The 21,915-nt window shown below is 41.6% G+C and overlaps 1 long non-coding RNA gene across 9 annotated transcripts in view; it reads right to left on the bottom strand.

Moving 5' to 3' along the window:
• LOC137216778 (uncharacterized) overlaps positions 1-21,915 on the bottom strand; it is a 124,526-nt gene that overhangs the window by 100,662 nt on the left and 1,949 nt on the right. For all 9 annotated transcript variants that reach the window (XR_010939846.1, XR_010939845.1, XR_010939849.1 and 6 more), the window contains exon 2: positions 17,432-17,562. This is a non-coding gene — a long non-coding RNA (uncharacterized lncRNA). The remainder of the gene's footprint in view (positions 1-17,431; positions 17,563-21,915) is intronic.

Below are 21,915 nucleotides of genomic sequence, written 5' to 3'. Positions count from 1 at the left end.
TAACCCCGTTCTGTCTGAGCAAAGAACAGACACCCTCAGGCGACCTACATGCAGAGGCGTGGCCAAATCCAAAGCTGAACCCCAGGAACTGTGCAAACAAAGAAGAGAAAGGGAAATTTCTCCTAGCAGCCTCAGGAGCAGTGAATTAAATCTCCACAATCAACTTGATGTACCCTGCATCTCTGGAATATCTGAATAGATAATGAATCATTCCAAAATTGAGGTGGTGGATTTGGGGAGCAACGATATCTATATATATTTCCTTTTTCTCTTTTTGTGAGTGTGTATGGGTATGCCTCTTCATGTGATTTTGTCTGTATAGCTTTGCTTTTACCATTTGTCCTAGGGTTCTGCCTGCCCATTATTTTGTTGTTGGTGGTGGTGGTTTTGTTTTCTAGTACAGTTTTTGGTGCTTTTCATTGGTGGATTTGTTATTTGGCTTGCATGCTCTCTTCTTTCCTTCTCTTTTTTTTTCTTTTTTTATTACTTTTAAATTTTTTTCATTTTTAAAAATTATTTTTTATTTTTAAATTTAATAACTTTATTTTATTTTTTCTTTCTTCTTTTCTTTTTTTCTCCTTTTTCTTCTGAGCTGTGTGACTGACAAAGTCTTAGTGCTCTGACTGGGTGCCAGGCCTGTGCCTCTGATGTGGGATAGCGTAGTTCAGGACATTGGTCTACCAGAGAACTCCCAGCTCCACATAATATCAAACAGCGAAAGCTCTCCCAGAGATCTCCGTCTCAATGCTAAGACCCAGCTCCACTCAACGACCAGCAAGCTACAGTGCTGGACACCATATGCCAAAAAAGTAGCAAGACAGGAACACAACCCCACTTATTAGCAAAGAGGCTGCCTCAAATCATAATAAGATCACAGATACCCCAAAACACACCACCAGACAGGGTCCTGCCCACCAGAAATTCAAGATCCAGGCTCATCCACCAGAACACAGGCACTAGTTCCCTCCACCAGGAAGCCTACACAACCCACTGAACCAACCTTAGGCACTGGGGGCAGACACCAAACACAACGGGAACTACGAATCTGCAGCCTGCGAAAGGAGACCCCAAACACAGTAAGATAAGCAAAATGAGAAGACAGGAAAACACACAGCAGATGAAGGAGCAAAGTAAAAACCCACCAGACCAAACAAATGAAGAGGAAATAGGCAGTCTACCTGAAAAATATTTCAGAGTAATGATAGTAAAGGTGATCCAAAATCTAGGAAATAGAATGGAAAAAATACAAGAAACGTTTAACAAGGACCTAGAAGAACTTAAGGGCAAACAACCAATGATGAACAAAACAATAAATGAAGTTAAAAATTCTCTACAAGGAATCGGTAGCAGAATAACTGAGGCAGAAGAACGGATAAGTGACCTGGAAGATAAAATAGTGGAAATAACTACTGCAGAGCAGAATAAAGAAAAAAGAATGAAAAGAATTGAGGACAGTCTCAGAGACCTCTGGGACAAAATTAAACTCACCAACATTCGAATTATAGGGGTCCCAGAAGAAGAAGAGAAAAAGAAAGTGACTGAGAAAATATTTGAAGACATTATAATTGAAAACTTCCCTAATATGTAAAAGGAAATAGTTAATTAAGTCCAGGAGGTGCAGAGAGTCCCATACAGGATAAATCTAAGAAGAAACACACCAAGACACATATTAATCAAACTATCAAAAATTAAATACAAAGAGAAAATATTAAAACCAGCAAGGGAAAAAAAACAAATAACACACAAGGGAATTCCCATAAGGTTAACAGCTGATCTTTCAGTAGAAACTCTGCAAGCCAGAACGGCATGTCAGGACACATTTAAAGTGATGAAAGGGAAAAACCTACAACCAAGATTACTCTATCCAGCAAGGATCTCACTCAGATTCGATGGAGAAATTAAAACCTTTACAGACAAGCAAAAGTTCAGAGAATTCAGCACCACCAAACCAGTTTTACAACAAATGCTAAAGAAACTTCTCTAGGTAGGAAACACAAGAGAAGGAAAAGACCTACAAAAACAAACCCAAAACAATTAAGAAAATGGTAATAGGAACATACATATTGATAATTACCTTAAATGTAAATGGATTAAATGCTCCAACCAAAAGACATAGACTGGCTGAATGGATACAAAACCAAAACCCATATAAATGCTGTCTACAAGAGACCCACTTCAGACCTAGGGACACATACAGACTGAAAGTGAGGGATGGAAAAAGATATTCCATGCAAATGGAAATCAGAAGAAGCTGGAGTAGCAATTCTCATATTAGACAAAATAAACTTTAAAGTAAAGATTAGTACAAGAGACAAAGAAAGACACTACATAATGATCAAGGGATCAATCCAAGAAAAAGACATAACAATTGTAAATATTTATGCACCCAATAAAGGAGCACTTCAACACATAAGGCAAATGCTAACAGTCATAAAAGGGGAAATCAACAGTAACACAATCATAGTAGGGGACATTAACACCCCACTTTCACCAATGGACAGATCATCCAAAATGAAAATAAATAAGGAAACACAAGCTTTAAACGATATATTAAACAAGATGGACTTAACTGATATTTATAGGACATTCCATCCAAAAACAACAGAATACACTTTCAAGTCAATTGCTCATCGAACATTTGCCAGGAAGGATCATATCTTGGGTCACAAATCAAGCCTTGGTAATTTAAGAAAACTGAAATCGTATCAAGTATCTTTTCCAACCACAATGCTATGAGACTAGATATCAATTATTGGAAAATATTTGTAAAAAATACAAACACATGGAGGCTAAACAATACACTACTTAATAACCATGAGATCACTGAAGAAATCAAAGAGGAAATCAAAAAATACCTAAAAACAAATAACAATGAAAACACGATGACCCAAAACCTATGGGATGGAACAAAAGCAGTTCTAAGAGGGAAGTTTATAGCAATACAATCCTACCTCAAGAAACAAGAAACATCTCAAATAAACAACCTAACCTTACACCTAGAGCAATTAGAGAAAGAAGAACAAAACAAATCCCCAAAGTTAGAAGAAGGAAAGAAATCATAAACATCAGATCAGAAATAAATGAAAAAGAAATGAAGAAAACAATAGCAAAGATCAATAAAACTAAAAGCTGGTTCTTTGAGAAAATTTTAAAAATTGAGAAAACATTAGCCAAACTCATCATGAAAAAAAAAGGGAGAAGACTCAAATCAATAGAATTAAAAATGAAAAAGGAGAAGTAACAGCTGACACTGCAGAAATACAAAGGATCATGAGAGATTACTACAAGCAACTATATGCCAATATAATGGACAACCTGGAAGAAATGGACACATTCTTAGAAAAGCACAACCTGCCAGAACTGAATCAGGAAGAAATAGAAAATATGAACAGACCAATCACAAGCACTGAAGTTGAAACTGTGATTAAAAATCTTCCAACAAACAAAAGCCCAGGACCAGATGGCTTCTCGGGCAAATTCTATCAAGCATTTAGAGAAGGGCTAACATCGATCCTTCTCAAACTCTTCCAAAATATAGCAGAGGGAGGAACACTCCCAAACTCATTCTACGAGGCCACCATCACCCTGATACCAAAACCAAACAAAGATGTCACAAAGAAAGAAATCTATAGGCCAATATCACTGATGAACATAGATGCAAAAATCCTCAACAAAATACTAGCAAACAGAATCCAACAGCACATTAAAAGGATCATACAACATGATCAAGTGGGGTTTATCCCAGGAATGCAAGGACTCTTCACTATACGCAAGTCAATCAATGTGATACACCATATTAACAAACTGAAGGAGAAAAACCATATGATCATCTCAATAGATGAAGGAAAAGCTTTCGACAAAATTCAGCACCAATTTATGATAAAAACCCTCCAGAAAGTAGGCATAGAGGGAACTTATCTCAACATAATAAAGGCCATATATGACAAACTCACAGCCAAGATCGTTCTCAATGGTGAAAAACTGAAACCATTTCCTCTAAGACCAGCAACAAGACAAGGTTGCCCACTCTCACCACTATTATTCAACATAATTTTGGAAGTTTTAGACACAGCAATCAGAGAAAAAAAAGAAATAAAAGGAATCCAAATCAGAAAAGAAGTAAAGCTGTCACTGTTTGCAGATGACATGATACTATACATACAGAATCCTAAAGATGCTACCAGAAAACTACTAGAGCTAATCAATGAATTTGGTAAAGTAGAAGGATACAAAATTAATGCACAGAAATATTTTGCATTCCTATACACTAATGATGAAAAATCTGAAAGAGAAATTAAGGAAACACTCCCATTTACCACTGCAACAAAAAGAATAAAATACCTAGGGATAAACCTACCTAAGGAGACAAAAGACCTGCATGCAGAAAACTATAAGACACTGATGAAAGAAATTAAAGATGATGCAAACAGATGGAGAGATAAATCATGCTCTTGGATTCGAAGAATAAACATTGTAAAAATGACTATACTACCCTAAGCAAACTACAGATTCAGTGCAAACTCTATCAAACTACCAATGGCATTTTTCACAGAACTAGAAAAAAAAATTCACAATTTGTATGGAAACACAGAAGACCCACAATAGCCAAAGCAGTCTTGAGAAAGAAAAACGGAGCTGAAGGAATCAGGCTCCCTGACTTCAGACTACACTACAAAGCTACAGTAATCAAGACAGTATGATACTGGCACAAAAACAGAAATATAGATCAATGGAACAGGATAGAAAGCCCAGAGATAAACCCACGCACATATGGTCACCTTAGTTTTGATAAAGGAGGCAAAAATATACAATGGTGAAAAGATCTCCTCTTCAATAAGTGCTGCTGGGAAAACTGGACAGCTACATGTAAAAGAATGAGATTAGAACACTCCCTAACACCATACACAAAAATAAGCTCAAAATGGCTTAAAGACCTAAATGTAAGGCCAGACAGTATAAAACTCTTAGAGGAAAACATAGGCAGAACACTCTATGACATAAATCACAGCAAGATCCTTTTTGACCCACCTCCTAGAGAAATGGAAATAAACAAATGTGAGGTAATGAATCTTAAAAGCTTTTGCACAGCAAAGGAAACCATAAACAAGATGAAAAGATAACCCTCAGAATGGGAGAAAATATTTGCAAATGAAGCAACTGACAAAGGATTAATCTCCAAAATTTACAAGCAGCTCATGCAGCTTGTATGAAAAAAACAAACAACCCAATCCAATAATGGGCAGAAGACCTAAATAGACATTTCGCAAAGGAAGACATACAGATTGCCAACGAACACATGAAAGCATGCTCAACATCACGAATCATTAGAGAAATGCAAATCAAAACTACAGTGAGATATCACCTCACACCAGTCAGAATGGCCATCACCAAAACATCTACAAACAATAAATGCTGGAGAGGGTGTGCAGAAAAGGGAACCCTCTTGCACTGTTGGTGGGAGTGTAAATTGATACAGCCACTATGTAGAACAGTATGGAGGTTCCTTAAAAAACTAAAAATAGAACTACCATACGACCCAGCAATCCCACTACTGGGCATATACCCTGAGAAAACCATAATTCAAAAAGCATCATGTACCACAATGTTCATTGCAGTTCTATTTACAATAGCCAGGAAATGGAAGCAACCTAAGTGCCCATCGACAGATGAATGGATAAAGAAGATGTAGCACATATATACAGTGGAATATTACTCAGCCATAAAAAGAAACGAAATTGAGTTATTTGTAGTGAGGTGGATGGACCTAGAGTCTGTCATACAGAGTGAAGTAAGTCAGAAAGAGAAAAACAAATACCGTATGCTAACACATATATATGGAATCTGAGAAAAAAATGGTTATGAAGAACCTAGGGGCAGGACAGGAATAAAGACGCAGACGTAGAGAATGGACTTGAGGACATGGGGAGGGGCAAGGGTAAGCTGAGACAAAGTGAGAGAGTGGCATGGACTTATATACACTACCAAATGTAAAACAGATAGCTAGTGGGAAGCAGCCGCATAGCACAGGGAGATCAGCTCGGTGCTTTGTGACCACCTAGAGGGTGGGATAGGGAGGGTGGGAGGGAGATGCAAGAGGGGGGAGATATGGGGATATATGTATATGTATAGCTGATTCACTTTTTTATAAAGCAGAAACTAACACACCATTGTAAAGCGATTATACTCCAATAAAGATGTTAAAAAATATTAAATTAAATTTTTTTAAAAATTAAAAATAAGGTTATTTTGGCTTTACAAAATACTAGGTATCCCATCCTACAGGCAGGTACAAAGATAAAATGGGAAGAGTACAAATATTTTATTTATATCTATTAATTTCTGGAAGATTCATTCTCTTATGTGGTGTCTAGACATACTCTGGAAAATTTAACTGTAAGGTGGCCAAGTTCTTGGGTTATCAGTCCATCATTTTCCTTCAACCTTTGTGAGAGTAGGTTGGATATTTCTTTCTTAAAAGTATTTTTTGAGGGCTTCCCTGGTGGCGCAGTGGTTGAGGGTCCGCCTGCAGATGCAGGGGACGCGGGTTCGTGCCCCGGTCCAGGAGGATCCCACATGCCGCGGAGCGGCTGGGCCCATGAGCCATCGCTGCTGAGCCTGCGCATCCGGAGCCTGTGCTCCGCAACGGGAGAGGCCACAACAGTGAGAGGCCCACGTACCGCAAAAAAAAAAAAAAAAAAAGTATTTTTTGAAAGGAAATCTTGCTTTAGAGATTACTTTGCTGCTTTCTTTTGGATCTCACCACCACCACCTCAAGTTAAGAAGGGGAGTCCCAAGATAACTCAGAATAATGGAGGTTGCCTTTCAGATGGGGAGGGTGACATCTGTTTCTTCCCCAGCTGCTGAGCTGCAGAAATTCACAGACCAATCCTGTCTCTTGGGTGCAACTTGAGAGAGTTGTTGGTAAAACTTGTCCTCAGGACTTTGGAGTGTTGGTGAAGATAATGACTGATGACTTCTCCCACCTAGATGAACTTGTAGAGCAGAGGCTGGTATAGCAGCCTGAAATGGCAAGATGAAGAAAGAGCAGTGGTGAAGACAGTTTGCATGTCCAGAGTTTGGTGGAGTGAGAGGGTTTGGGTTTTCCCAGGGGCCAAGTGGATGCCACAGAAGGCATCCAGCTGGAAGAATCTTAAAGGGTCTTGACCCAAGTGGACAATCTGTCAGGTGAGGACACTAGGGGTAGGGGTAACCCCTGTGGTAGAAACTGAGGCAGTAAGTAAGTGAGCTGAGGAGTAAACACTGAGGAATTCAGTGCTCTTGGGATCATGGACCATCAGAATGACCCTATATTCCCTCTGGTACTCTTCCGTACTGCTAAACCTGTGCAAAGATCTTGCTGTTATTAATGTCTTGGTTTCACTCATTTGCATTATAAGGTTCCTGGGGATGCTTGTCACCTTGTTTTGTTCAAAATGTAGTCTGTGAAGTTTTTCTTTTGCTATCATAATGGTTCTATTTTTAAGACAGTATTTAGAGAAATCAAATCTACACCATCATCACCTTGCCATGACCTGTTAGCCTAATACTGACTTTTTGAAGAAACAGTGCTAGTTGACTTGTAGAATGTCCCATGTTCCATGTCATCTGATTGTTTCCTATGATCTCATCTCAACTTTTCTTTTCTCTCCTGTATTTTCTACAGACTTGAAGTTAGGTACAGAAGTTTGATCAGTTTTAGGTTAAGCATTTTTTTAAATTTATTTATTTTATTTTTGGCTGCATTGGGTCTTTGTTGCTGTGCACAGGCTTTCTCTAGTTGCAGCAAGCGGGGGCTACTCTTCGCTGCGGTGTGCGGACTTCTCGTTGCGGTGGCTTCTCTTGTTGCAGAGCACGGGCTCTAGGTGCACGGGCTTCAGTAGTTGTGGCATGTGGGCTCAGTAGTTGTGGCTCATGGGCTCTAGAGCGCAGCCTCAGTAGTGGCACATGGGCTTAGTGGCTCCGCAGCATGTGGGATCTTCCCGGACCAGGGCTCGAACCCGTGTCCCTTGCATTGGCAGGCGGATTCTTAACCACTGCACCACCAGGGAAGCCCAGGTTAAGCATTTTTAACACAAATACTTAATAACTGCCAAGAATATTTCATAGGTGCTACTATGCAACCCCCTATTAAGGATGCAATTAGCAAATAATTTGTAGAATAACATTTTGGTTCTATGTGAGCATCTTGTTCAAACAACCTTTTATCAAATGCATTTAACATCTGCTACGGACTGAATGTGTCCCCCCCAAATCCATATGTTGAAATCCTAACCCTCAATGTGATAGTGTTAGGAGGTGGGGCCTTTGGAAGTTGATTAGGTCAGGAGGGTGGAGCCTCATGAATGGGATTGCTGCCCTAGTAAGAAGAGACCAGAGGGCTAGCTTGCTCCTTTTCCACCATGTGAGGATACAACAAGAAGTTCAGCTAGCTACAACCCAGAAGTGGGCCCTCACCAAGAACCCAACCATACTGGCACCATGAGCTCCAATTTCCAGGCTCCAGAACTGTGAAAAATAAAGTTCTGTTGTTGATAAGCCACTCAGTTTATGGCATTTTGTTTTAACAGCTTAAGCTGACTAAGGTAACATCTCTTGAGGTTCCTTACCTGAATCAATTATCTAATTCTTTCTCTATTTATTGGGTGGCATTCTTCTATAAATAATTGCTGTAGTGAATACTGTGTTGCTCCACTCAAATCTCTTTTTTGGGGCCAATACATTATCCCCCAGTTTCTGGGAAAATCAGCTACTGACCTCACAGCTATCTCTCTCATTGGGAACTGCCCTCAGCTACAGGCAACTGCCTCACTCAAAGTTATGCCCTCACCTCCCCACCTCTGCTCAGGGAGCAGGCAGTATTAAATGAGTGTCTTATGCAGGAACACAAAGGTCCAGCCTTCCATTTGGGACAACTCTGAAGGGCCATCCCAGCTCCAGAGCTCCCTGTAAGACTGTCTGAGGCCTCAGTTGCAACTGCATTGAGGGTAAATTCTCCCTCTGTCCAATCCTATCTTCCTCAACCTCTTACAGATGTTTCTCCCCAATAAACCTTCTGTATGTAACTTTCCATTTTTGTTAACCCAGAACTCATTCTAAGACAACGACAAAGAGCTTTCTTCTCTTTTTCTTTCATCTTTTTTTCATTTGACTGTTTTTGGAGTATCAGTATGAACTCATGGTTTTGTATTTATTTAATGTATTACAACAAATTGCAGCCATTTTCATCTTGGTGCTCAAATGATCAAATGTGGCCAGTGAAGGCCCTTCATGATGCCTCCTATGTCCTTTAGACATTAATCTTTTATTTATTTATTTATTTATTTAGCGGTACGTGGGCCTCTCACTGCTGTGGCCTCTCCTGTTGCAGAGCACAGGCTCCGGACGCGCAGGCTCAGCGGCCATGGCTCACGGGCCTAGCCGCTCTGCGGCATGTGGGATCTTCCCGGACTGGGGCACGAACCTGTGTCCCCTGCATTGTCAGGCGGACACTCAACCACTGCGCCACCAGGGAAGCCCTAGACATTAATCTTTAAGTGTGTCTTTTCTAGCACAAGAAGATAACCTATGCTCATCATGTATTCTTCTAGGTCCAGACCCAGAATCAGATATTTCTCTAAAAATCTCTGGTTCCCTTTTAGTGGGAATGGTGGTTAAAGATCAAGATCTGGGCACTAGGGATAAAATGTTTTCTTTTAATTTCATTTTCTAAATGTCTTTTTGCTGGTATACAGAAATACAATTTACTTTTGCATAGACATTTCACTATGGTCACATTAGAATTAGAACCAAGTTCTCCTGAATCTCAGTTTCTATTAGTTAGAAATATTTTCAGCTGCAAATAATGGGAAGCTGACTCACAATGGCCTGGGAAAAACAAGATGTTTAGTTAGCTCCTCTAATAAGGAGTCTGATGATAGCCAGTCTGGGACTGATGCAATGGCTCAATAATCCTGTCAGGGACCCAGATTGTTACTATTTAACCACTTCTTAGTTTGTTCTCATGTTTCTTTTCTTGTTCTTACAAAATGACTGGGCTCCTACCAGATATTATCTATATTCTAGGCAAAAATAAGCAAAGATAAAGAGGTTAATGGTAAAAAAAGTTTTCTCCTTTCCAGGCTTTGTTTTTTTTAATTTGAGAAAGATGCCCTCTCCATATAATTCCACTTAATCATTAATGGACAGAACTGTCACGAGTCCAACTCAATATAAGGTAGGTGAGAAAACTGAGGGGTTTTATTTCTTAACTTCCAATAACTGTTAAAAGGAGGGAAAGTTAGAAGGAGTCAAGAATGGATGTTGAAAGTACCTCTTGTGGTATCTGCACTAAAGCCAACATTCTTCCCACTAGATAATTCCGTTAGGTAAAACTTTGACAAAGTGTGACAAAGCTTGATTCATGTAAAAAAGGATTCCTTTGAACAAAAAGACCTCAAAGTACTTATATTTAGTATGTGTATCTGAAGACAAGATACGCTATAAAAAATGTGATCCTTGTTCACTGGAGAAGAATTTTTATTTAGTTTTCTCAATATAACTGAGGTATAATATTAACATCACGTAAGAAAAAATTCTAACAAAAGATGAATTACTTGTTTTGGACCAACTATCCCAGGGAAAACAACTAGAAAACCTGGGGAAAATATAAAAACAACTGTTTGAAGGCATCATAGAATCATAGGCATTAAGACTTTGTACAGCTAAGACCCAGAAGTAGAAGGAAGCCAAGAACGGCTGGCTTTCCTCTCAAAGTGATCACCATTCTGCGCATTCTACAAGTGAGAGCTGCAACTCAGCGATTTCAGCACTCTCGTGGTCGTTGAAAGTTCAGGGCATGCCAATGCAGAGAGGTCTTTATAAACACTCCAAGATTTTAACTGGAATAAGTGTGAACTGAAATAGATCATTCCTAGGAACGAAGCTTGGACTTAAATTAGCTCAATACCTGACTGGATTAAGGTAGGAGGTCACAAATAAATTAATATCAGGAATGAAAAAGGGAATATCACCACAGATCTTACAGACACTAAAAAGGTCATTAGAAAAGATTATGAAAAGCTTTTACTAAAAATATGAAACTGAGATGCAATGAGCTAAATTCTAAGGAAATACTGTAACAAACTGACACATGAGTAGAGAATCTAAATTTTCCTGCATCTATTTATAAACATTTAATCCATAATTTAAAACTTTTCCATACAGAAAACTCAAGGTTCACATGGCTTACTTGACAAATTTTATCAGGGAGCTAAGGAAGAACTAACACCAATATTACACAAACTCTTCCAAAGAAAAGGAACTCTTTCAGGGCTTCCCTGGTGGCGCAGTGGTTGAGAGTCCACCTGCCGATGCAGGGGACACGGGTTCGTGCCCCGGTCCGGGAAGATCCCACATGCCGTGGAGTGGCTGGGCCCGTGAGCCATGGCCGCTGAGCCTGCGCGTCCGGAGCCTGTGCTCCACAACGGGAGAGGCCACAACAGTGAGAGGCCCGCGTACCGCAAAAACAAAACAAAACAAAAAGAAAAGGAACTCTTTCAAAGAGAAGAATGAAGGGCACCTTTTCCATCTCGTTTTATGAGGTCAGCATTACTTTGATCCAAAAGCTGACAAGAACATTACAAGAAAGGAAAATTTAGTTCAATCTTTTTCATGACATTCTAAATGAAACATTAGTAAATTAACTCCATAAATATATTAAAAGATAATAGGTCATTAGTAAACTGGGTTTTTTCTGGGAATGTAATATTCATAAATCAATGAATGCAATGTTATAATGATAGAATAAAGAAGAAAAATCACATCTCAATAGATACAGAGAAGGCATTTAATAAATGTAACATCCATTCATATTAAAGCCTCTTTGCAAACCAGGGATAGAAGGAATCTTTCTTCAACTGGTAACTGATATCTATAGAAATTCTATAGCAAGGATTTTTTTCTTCCAAATGTGACAGGTTATCTTCTCTCATACCAATTCTTTGGCTGATAGAAACTATGAAAACTAGACAAAACACCAAAAGATCACAGCTTTTTAAAGGCATCAGAGATAAAGCAAGGAAACCAGCATTAGAGAGGTCTAGATGATTAAGTAAAGGGAAACACACTGAGGTGAGCTGCTTCTTTCTCCCTTGAGGCATTTGTCAGTTCCTAAGCTGTGTGGAGCCAAGGTGAAGAGCCAAGGTGAAGAGCAGAAAATAGCGATTCATAGCTTTGAGAAGTCTCATGAAGTAGGGCACAAAAATTGGATTTACTGCTTGTTATTAAGGCAGCCAAGACTTGAAGGTCAAGATCCAACAAAAAAAAAAGGAACCACAGAAAACTGAGCTCCAAATTGTGAGCATAGTTCAATTTCTAAACTACACAAGATAAGATGTCATGAAGTCAAGCAGAAAGCAGCAACTAAAAAGCTAAAAACTTAAGCAGAGCTTTTGGAAGTCTCATAGTAATAGAGACAAAAACTAGAAAACTAGAGATCAGGGTCTACCAGGCTTTCAGGTAAAAATCCTGAATGGCTTTGTCCTAGGAGAGGCAAACCAGTTATACATCAGCCCTCATGAAGATGAAATAGATTCTCAGATCATCTTAATCCTTTTCTAAAATTTATTTATTTATTTATTTAATTTATTTTTGGCTGCGTTGGTTCTTCATTGCTTCGCACGGGCTTTCTCTAGTTGCGGCGAGCAGGGGCTACTCTTCGTTGAGGTGCGTGGGCTCCTCATTGTGGTGTCTTCACTTGTTGCTGAAGCATGGGCTCTAGGAGCATGGGCATCAGTAGTTGTGGCACGTGGGCTCAGTAGTTGTGGCTCACGGGGTCTAGAGTGTAGGCTCAGTAGTTGTGGCGCATGGGCTTAGTCGCTCCACAGCATGTGGGATCTTCCCAGACCAGGGCTCGAACCCATGTCCCCTGCATTGGCAGGCAGATTCTTAACCACTGCGCCACCAGGGAAGCCCTCATCTTAATCCTTGATGGACCAAGGTTACCTGCTTCTACTATATCTGGCCCCCAGGAGAAAAGTAAATTATTTCTAGAGGATGAAACATTATCCAGAGAAAATTTTTAAAACACTTCATATACAATTTCTGGCATTCAACAACAAAAAAATATCACAGGCATGCCATGAATCAGATGAAGGAAACCAAGATAAAACAGGTGATATAAATAAACCCAATAGTGATCCAAATATTTGAGTTATCAGACACAACTTTAAAAAAAAAACTATGATTACTATGTTCAAGAAATTAGGTGACAGGGACTTCTCCAGCGGTCCAGTGGTTAAGACTTCACCTTCCAAAGCAGGAGGTGCAGGTTTGATCCCTGGTCAGGGAGCTAAGATCCCACATGCCTCGCAGCCAAAACAACCAAAACATAAAACAGAAGCAATATTGTAACAAATACAATAAAAACTTTTAAAATGGTCCACATAAAAATAAAATGAAATTAGGTGACAAAATTATTGACATTAGAAAGAATCACATGGGGATTCTAGAACTAAAAAACACAGCTTAAATTAAGCACTAAGTAGATGTTAGATATAGCATAATAGAAGTTTAGTGAACTGGAAATGAGTTAGCAGAGACTATTCAGGCTGGAGCATTATGAAAAAAAGGAACGAAAAATAATGGAAGAGTGTAAGAGACATGGAACATGGTGTAAAGGTTCAATATATGTTTAATTGGAAGGAATACCAGATTGAAAAGATACCAGAATTGACAAATGATATCAAGCCACTGACTCAAAAAGCTCTACTAATCTCAAACAGAATGAATACAAAGGAAATCATAACTAGGCACATCATAGTCAAACTGCTGAAAACAAAAGAGAAAAAAGGAAAATCTAATTGCAGCCAGAGAAAAAAGGCACATTACATTCAAAGGAGAAACAATAAGAACGGCAACTGACTTTTCAACAAATACAATGAAATGATATCTTTAAAGTGCTGAAATAAAATAACTGCTAACTTAGAATTCTATTCTCAAGGAAAATATCCTTTTAAACGAAGATGAAATAAAGCTGATTTCAGAAAAACCAAAACTGATATAATTAATTGCCAGCAGACCTACACTAAAATAAACACTAGAGGGATTTCTTAAAGTTAGGAAATAATGATGCTTAAAAAATAAAAAGTGAAAGCGTTATGAAGAATAAAGAGTAAATATGTGGATAAAACTATATGAACACTGACTGTATTAAGCAATTATAATAATGCATAGAGAGACTTAAAATATATGTAGAATTAAAATTCAGGTCAACAATAGTAATAAATGATAAGAGGGGATTGACCTAAAATATTTTCTATCATTGAATTGTGGAAGAAGCAGTAAAAGTATTAATCTACAGAAGACATAAATTGAGGCATGTATGTCGTAATCTCTAGGGTAACCACTAAAATAATAATTAGGGGGCTTCCCTGGTGGCGCAGTGGTTGAGAGTCCACCTGCCGATGCAGGGGACATGGGTTCGTGCCCCGGTCTGGGAAGATCCCACATGCCGCAGAGCGGCTGGGCCTGTGAGCCATGGCCACTGAGCCTGCGCATCTGGAGCCTGTGCTCCACAATGGGAGAGGCCACAACAGTGAGAGGCCCGCGTACAGCAAAAAAAAAAAGAAAAAAGAATAATTAAAGACTGCAAAACTAACAGGGCAATAGAAGGGAAATGGAATGATAAAAGTTAATCAAGGGACTTCCCTGGTGGTGCAGTGGTTGGGACTCCGTGCTTCCAGTGTAGGGGACATGGGTTCGATCCCTGGTCGGGGAACTAAGATTCCGAATGCCATGTGGCACAGCCAAAAATTAAAAAAAAAAAAAAAAAGTTAATTGATTCATCTAGACAAATTATCCAATCTCTCAGATTCCTTCAGCCCTTCATGGTACCAGTCTTGGGAGAAGCCTTACTATTTCCATGAAGTGTCACATTTTTACATGCACCTGACTTTCTCCAAAAGTCCTCTATCTGGTACACTGAATGATGATAAAATCTGAGGGGTTGGGCTGCATCAGCTGCCACAGTGGTGTCCGGATTTGAGGGGCCCTCTCTTGTCCCTTTCTTTTCATCTTTAAAGCTCAAAAGTAGGGTTTCCCTGGTGGCGCAGTGGTTGACAGTCTGCCTGCCGATGCAGGGGACACGGGTTCGTGTCCTGGTCCAGGAAGATCCCACATGCCGCGGAGCGGCTGGGCCCGTGAGCCATGGCCGCTGAGCCTGCACGTCTGGAGCCTGTGCTCCGCAACGGGACAGGCCACAACAGTGAGAGCCCAGTGTACTGCAAAAAAAAAAAAAAAAAAAAAAGCTCAAAAGTAGAGTAAACGAGAGATCTAACAACAGGCAGCCTTGTCTCTCAGCCTCAATTTTTCATAGTGACACAGCCAAATTATCTGCCCATTCAGGTGTGCATCTGTGGCCCCTAGACATTTTAACTACACAGTGACTAGCCACCAAGAAGCAAATGAACTGCCCATTCAGCAGTGTTTCTGGGACCTATAGACATTGTGGCCATACAATCATAAGGCCATAAGTTCACATGGCCTGCCAGTTCAGGGGCATTTGTGGCCCACAGAAAATGAGGCCATTCAATCATTAGCACTACTGGTGATTTGTCCTCAACCCCAGAGAGGATGCTTCCCACCCCTCAAGTGAAACAGTTCAACTTTTCTGCCATGTTCATTCCACATTAGGTACCACTGTCAGGCAAAGGGCTCAATCACCAGCAAGCATCATTGAGGCAGGCTGGGTCACAGACACATGGATCAGCACAAAGCACAAGTCTCACATTCTCTCGTTATCCTGTAGAGAGACATGCTTGGGTTGGGTGCAGCTGGACCAGGACCACCCCTGACAATCTTCCTTTTCACAGCATGAGCATGAAAGTGCCATTGTAAGCAGAGGAAAAGTATTTGAGCTCAGGTGCCAGATGTTCAGGGGAATGCTGAAAATGACAGCTGCCCAGCAACCTTGTGGGAAGTTGAGATCATGAGCAGCCCCTCACTCTATCTGGGGGAGGAGGAGCCACTGGTCCCGCCTAGCCCACTGTCAGGCCACCCAGAGAAAGCCTCTTATTATTCCACGTATAATCCTTTTTGTCTCCCAACACGTTCTTTGGAAAGAGTTCTATGGTGAAATACATTTGGAAAATGCTGTATTTTTTTTTTTACCTTTTTTTCCACCTTTTTTTTTTTTTGCGGTACGCGGGCCTCTCACTGTTGTGGCCTCTCCCGTTGCGGAGCACAGGCTCCGGACGCGCAGGCTCAGTGGCCATGGCTCACGGGCCCAACCGCTCCACGGCATGTGGGATCTTCCCGGACCGGGGCACGAACCCACGTCCCCTGCATCAGCAGGCGGACTCTCAACCACTGCGCCACCAGGGAAGCCCCTGGAAAATGCTGTATTTTACAGACCTTTTGGGAGATCTATATAGTATCCTACCTACATAGTATCCTAGTGGTTGTAGAAGTCTCTCCATTAAAAAAAAAACACATCTAAACAATGTTTCCCAAGTTTTTATGATCATAGAACCTTTTACTCACATCATGATTGTTAATAAGCTAGAGAACCAGTGTTTCATGGAAGACATTTTGTGAAATGCTGACCTAGGGCAGGCATAGCAAATAGGTTTCAACATAATTACCAACTCTGATTGGTAGAGGTAGACTAGAACATACTGTTGAGAAGAATTCTAAGAGCCTGTCTGACCTTGACCAGAAAGAGTAACATTATTTTTTTTGAATTTTATTTTTTTATACAGCAGATTCTTATTAGTTATCTATTTTATACATATTAGTGTATATATGTCAATCCCAATCTCCCAATTCACATTATTGACAAACGATAGCTGCCGTGTATGTAGAATATAATGGCAGCATAAGGGCAACAGATTTGCCAGTCTTGATCTAGGTTCTCTAGCTTTATTTTCTCTGGCAAAAGATTCCTCTAGGTCAGAATCGGTGACTTAAGAATTCCTCCAACAGGAACACAACTTGGGAAATGTGAGTCTTCATTCATTATAATTTGCTCATGTTCACTGAGTCTTTACTGAGTAGACTGGTCCCTCAGGAAGGGAAGAAAATTCTTTCCATTGAAAGGAATGCTCTCAGAGGTGTCATATAAAATAAATCCTGGAATCCATCTCCAAGCTCAGTACCCAGGAGGATGCTCTTTACCCGAATGCCCCCATGACTACAGCCTTGGCCTCTGAGGTCAGGGGCATTTGGGCAGAATCTAGGAATTTCTCCCAACTCTCTGAAGCCTCCTTGGCCCTAACACCTATGAATGTTTTGGGCTTCTCCACTGTGAAGCTGCTCAGGGCTTTGGAGGCCAGTACTTTGCACTTGAGGATCTGCTGTCTGAGATGTGGGTCTGTGTGTATGTACCCGCACATCTATAAGAACATACATGTACAAGTGTGTACAAAGATAGTGGGGAGCACAAATTAGGGCTCACTTGATATCCATAGGGTCCAGGGCCAGGAGAAGAAGACAATTCCATGACACAAACCACTGTTGCTTGCCTCAGCAGTTGATGCTTCAGTTTGCAGAGTGACACTGGAGACATCGGCAGGGATCAACTTCAGTCTGGAAGGAGGAAAAGGGAGACAAATCTTTCAATTTTAATGGGATTTTCAAAGATGTGCCAGGTATTGTCTGTTGGCACTCTGCGACATTCCCATTCCCATCCCCTCTCCTGTACTGCCGGGGCTGGAAGCATTGAGATTACATTTCTCAGACTTGCTTGCCAATGTGACCTCTCTGCATGAAATTTGGAAGAAGGGAGTTAGAAACCATACTTTTCCTCTAGCAGGAAGAGTAGGCAAGTATTTTTCAGCAGATGTGAGTTTTGTTTGGTTTTAATTTTATTTAAGTATAGTTGATTTACAATGTTGTATTAATTTCTGCTGTAAGCAGATGTGAGTTTTGCAGCACCTGCTAGACTCCTTGCTATGCTAATCACCCAACCACCCTGGGGCCATGGGACACCTGTGCTGTCAGCAATGGTTTTCTGCAGTTTTTTGACCTCTGGGTCTCAGAAAAAACTTCCTGACTTTCTGTACCATGGTGATCCTGAAAGCTAGTGGTGGCTCCTGACTTGTGCTCCTCCATTCTCTTTCTCACTTCCAGGAATGATGACAACTAGAGTGCCCTGGAAGCCATGTTGAAGAGGGCAGAGATGCCAACAGCCTCGATCTATATGGAGGAACACCACCGGTCAATATGGACTACCCATGGTTGATTCTTATGTGAGCAAGAAAGGTTGTGTCTGAGCCATTATATTTTCCATCTAATTATTCCAGTAGTTTGGCTTACCCAGACTAATACAAGAGTTGTAGCATGTATCTAGTTACGGGTAGTCCCTGGGGTTGTAGACAGGGGTGTGCTTACAAATAGTGTCTGACCATCTGAGAGACCTCTGTGGGTCCGTTTTCCCCAGAGTGGTGCCTGCATGGGTATGCAGACCTATGAGGAGAGCTATTGGGGTTGACCCAAAAGTTTGTTCCGGTTTTTCTGTAACATCTTATGGAAAAACCCAAACAAACTTTTTGGCCAACGCAATATTTTGACCTTTTGACCTGGGCTCAGTATAGCTGGGTCCTCTTGGGCAGCTGAGACCTGTGTTCAGTACAACATGGAGACAAGGAGGCCTAGAATGGAGATCACCCTGGTGGTTCTTATAAAGTCTTAAATAATCCATCATTGAACAATGCCCATTCCTTTACTATTCTCTTCCCGCAGAAGCTCCTGTGCAACAGGAGGGAAGGAGGAGAGGGGCACATTGGCTGGGAAGTCAAGTGGAACAGGTCCCAGTCTCAGCCTGTTAACAACTCCCTGAAGCATCCTCTCCCTCCACGGGCCTCAGAGTCTTCAACCCCAAAAGGGAATTAGTGAGGGGTCTCACTAGTGAGATCAGAGAGCACCCCAATCCTACTCCCTCATCACTGTGTCTCCATGTGTGCGTGTGTGCGTGTGTGTGTGTGTGTGTGTGTGTGTGTGTGTGTGTGTTCCAAGCAGAAGTCATAGCTGCTAAACCAGAGGGTCCGTAAAACCTTATTTGGACTCAAAGTGTGTTCTGAGGACCAGCATATTAGCACCACCTGGGAGCTTGTGAGAAATGCAGACACTCAGCATCCCCAACAGAACTGCTGAATCAGAAGCTGCAATTTAACAAGATCCCTAGGGGAACCCTATGTAAATTCAAGTCTAAGATGTACTGCTCCAGAGGACGGGGGGAAAAGACGAATCACCTTGAAAAATGAATGGGATCTGGAGTCAGGACACCTAAATTCTAGTTTGAGTTCTGCCACTTACTCCACAAAATTCACCAAGACATGTAAACATCCAGATCCTTTTCTTAAATGACGATGTGCTCATGACTACTGAATGGTATAGAAGTCAAGGGTATGCATTCTGGAGCCAAACCGCCTAATCTTAACTCTTTATTTCATTTACTAGCTGTGAAGTGTTGGATAACTCACTTGACATCTGTATGCTTCAGTCTGCCGATCTGGAAGGTATGGTATAATAACAGTGAGGGATTCTACTGATAATTTTAAATTACAAATGAATATAAATAACATAGCACAGTGCCTGGCATAGTCTAAGTCCACAGTACATATTATTATACTCTGGCTTATTACAACATCTTTCAATAACAGAAAGAGACCTTGAAAGTAGAATCGTCATCAGCTAGCTGAAGTCTTCCTCCTTTGGGGTTTATTGTGGTACACACACTTCTCAACTAACAGACACAGTCATCCAAAGACTAAAGCTCTAACCTCTGTGCCACCTGACAGTCATGTGATTGGCTTCATGCCAACATATTGGAGCCATCAACCAGTTCCCTGGGGTGGATTCCCATTTTGTCTATTCCAGCCCCATTCACTCTGCACACTCTCCTGCCTGTGGGAAATCTGCAGAGGCAGTGGCACACACAGCGATGCAGTGCAGCAGGAGATGAACACTTGCAACTGGCCTTCCCTTTCCTACAGGAACTCACGCAGTTCAAAGAGCAGAACGCCATCAAGACATTGCTTGATGGACCTGTCACCTCAGTCACTGCAGGGAAAACTTCCAGGAAGAGGCAGTACCAGGGACCCTCAGCAGAACCCTGCACCACAGCAAGACAGCAAGCTCCCTCAGCTGCCGCCCACTGCAAGTACTCAGGACCTCTGCTCCTCGGAGGCGGGAAAATCACAGCAGTGCCCTCCGGCTGCTGCTCCTCAGGTCTGCAACCTCCACACAAACACCAAGCAAGTGTACTGCTGGGGGCGGAGTCACACTGTGTTCATGAGGTCCACCCACTGGGATGGTTGAAACAAACCAACCTCAGAATCTACAGGAACAGTATGTTCGGGTTCCCCAGGACCACCCTCAGGCTTAAAGATTCCCTAGAAGGACTCGGAACTCAGAAAAGCTGTTAGTTCTTTTCAGAGTCTGTGAGTCCTGCTGAGCTGTTATATACAGAATTATTATTATTTTTAAAAGAAATTTATTTATTTATTTACTTATTTATTTGGCTGCACCAGGTCTTAGTTGTGGCATGCGGGCTCTTTAGTTGTGGCATGCGGGCTCTAGTTCCCTGACCAGGGATCGAACCCAGGCCCCCTGCATTCGGAGCATGGAGTCTTAACCACTGGACCACCAGGGAAGTCCCATACACATAGTTAGGATTTATGACAGTGAAAGTAAAATCAGCAAAGGCAAAACGTGCAGGGGTGAAGTGCAGTGGAAACCAGTGGTGAGATCCAGTTGTCCTCTCCCAAAGGAGTCACATGGACAATGCTTAATTCTCCCAGAAATGATGTGTGACAACACATGCAAAGTGTTGCCAGTCAGGGAAGCTCACCCATGCCTAGGGGTCCAGAGATTTGACTGGAGGTCAGTCGTGCAGGCATGCAGCTTCCACGTCACTCACTTTAGCTACTCGGTCTACAGCCCCCAGATGTCAAACTAATACAGCACAGCCGAGGGCCTCAGACATACAAAACAGACCCTCACCATACATCACACCATTAGCATGAAGCACCTGGTCAGATGGAACAGAGGTGCCTGGATTACAGAAATACCCTACTAGGCAGAACACGCCAGGCTCTTTGTGGTGCTCTCCCAGGAGTGGGGCAAGGACCAGTCTTCCCGAGACAGGCTTTTCCTGGAACGTAAGGGCTTGAGTAACCTGGGCCTGCTGGGGTTACACTTTACAATGAATTTTAACTTAGAGGCCTAATTGCCATTTAAAAACATGTTTTCAGGGAATTCCTGGCGGTCCAGTGGTTAGGACTCTGTGCTCTCACCGCCAAGGGCCCGGGTTCACTCCTGGGCCCTGGGCAAAAAAAAAAAAAAAACAAAAAGACGTTTTCAGTGGTGACCCTGGGCAAGGTTGGTGGCGAAGGGGAGGGAAGCACACAGTGCAGGAAGGAGCAGCATTGGCACCAGCACGTCCCCTAGTGTTGGGGAGAGGACAGCAGAAACTGCCACGGTAACCAAGCAGGACCCTAGAGGCCTTCCCGGGACAGACCCCTCCCATGTCCTCCACCTGCTTCTCATCTGTAGAAAAACTCTAGCCTCCTTGGTCTTCCCCAAGTTTCAAAGAATAATTTAATCAGAGAAGTGAGAAAAGGCAGAAACAAAGGAAAACAGTCAAGCAAGACAAAATAATAGTTTAGCCATTAAACAAAGTCAAGGACCTTTAGTTCCTCCCCAAGGGCTATAGATAATATCCGGAGCCATATCCTGTGAGCTGTTTTGCAGATACTGAAATCCCCATCAGGTGGAAGACCTTAACTGCATGCTGACCACAAGCACTTAGACCCCAGGCTGGTTGGAAGCAGAAGGTTGATGAGGTTGACTCCCCGATTACCTCACCAGCAACCAATCAGAAGAATGGCCATCAGCTGATCACACATCCCACCACCTCCTGCCTCACTCTGTCTTTAA

Source organism: Pseudorca crassidens, chromosome X (genome assembly GCF_039906515.1).
Source record: "Pseudorca crassidens isolate mPseCra1 chromosome X, mPseCra1.hap1, whole genome shotgun sequence".
Taxonomy (NCBI): domain Eukaryota; kingdom Metazoa; phylum Chordata; class Mammalia; order Artiodactyla; family Delphinidae; genus Pseudorca; species Pseudorca crassidens.
This window is presented reverse-complemented; position numbering and strand designations above follow the sequence as displayed.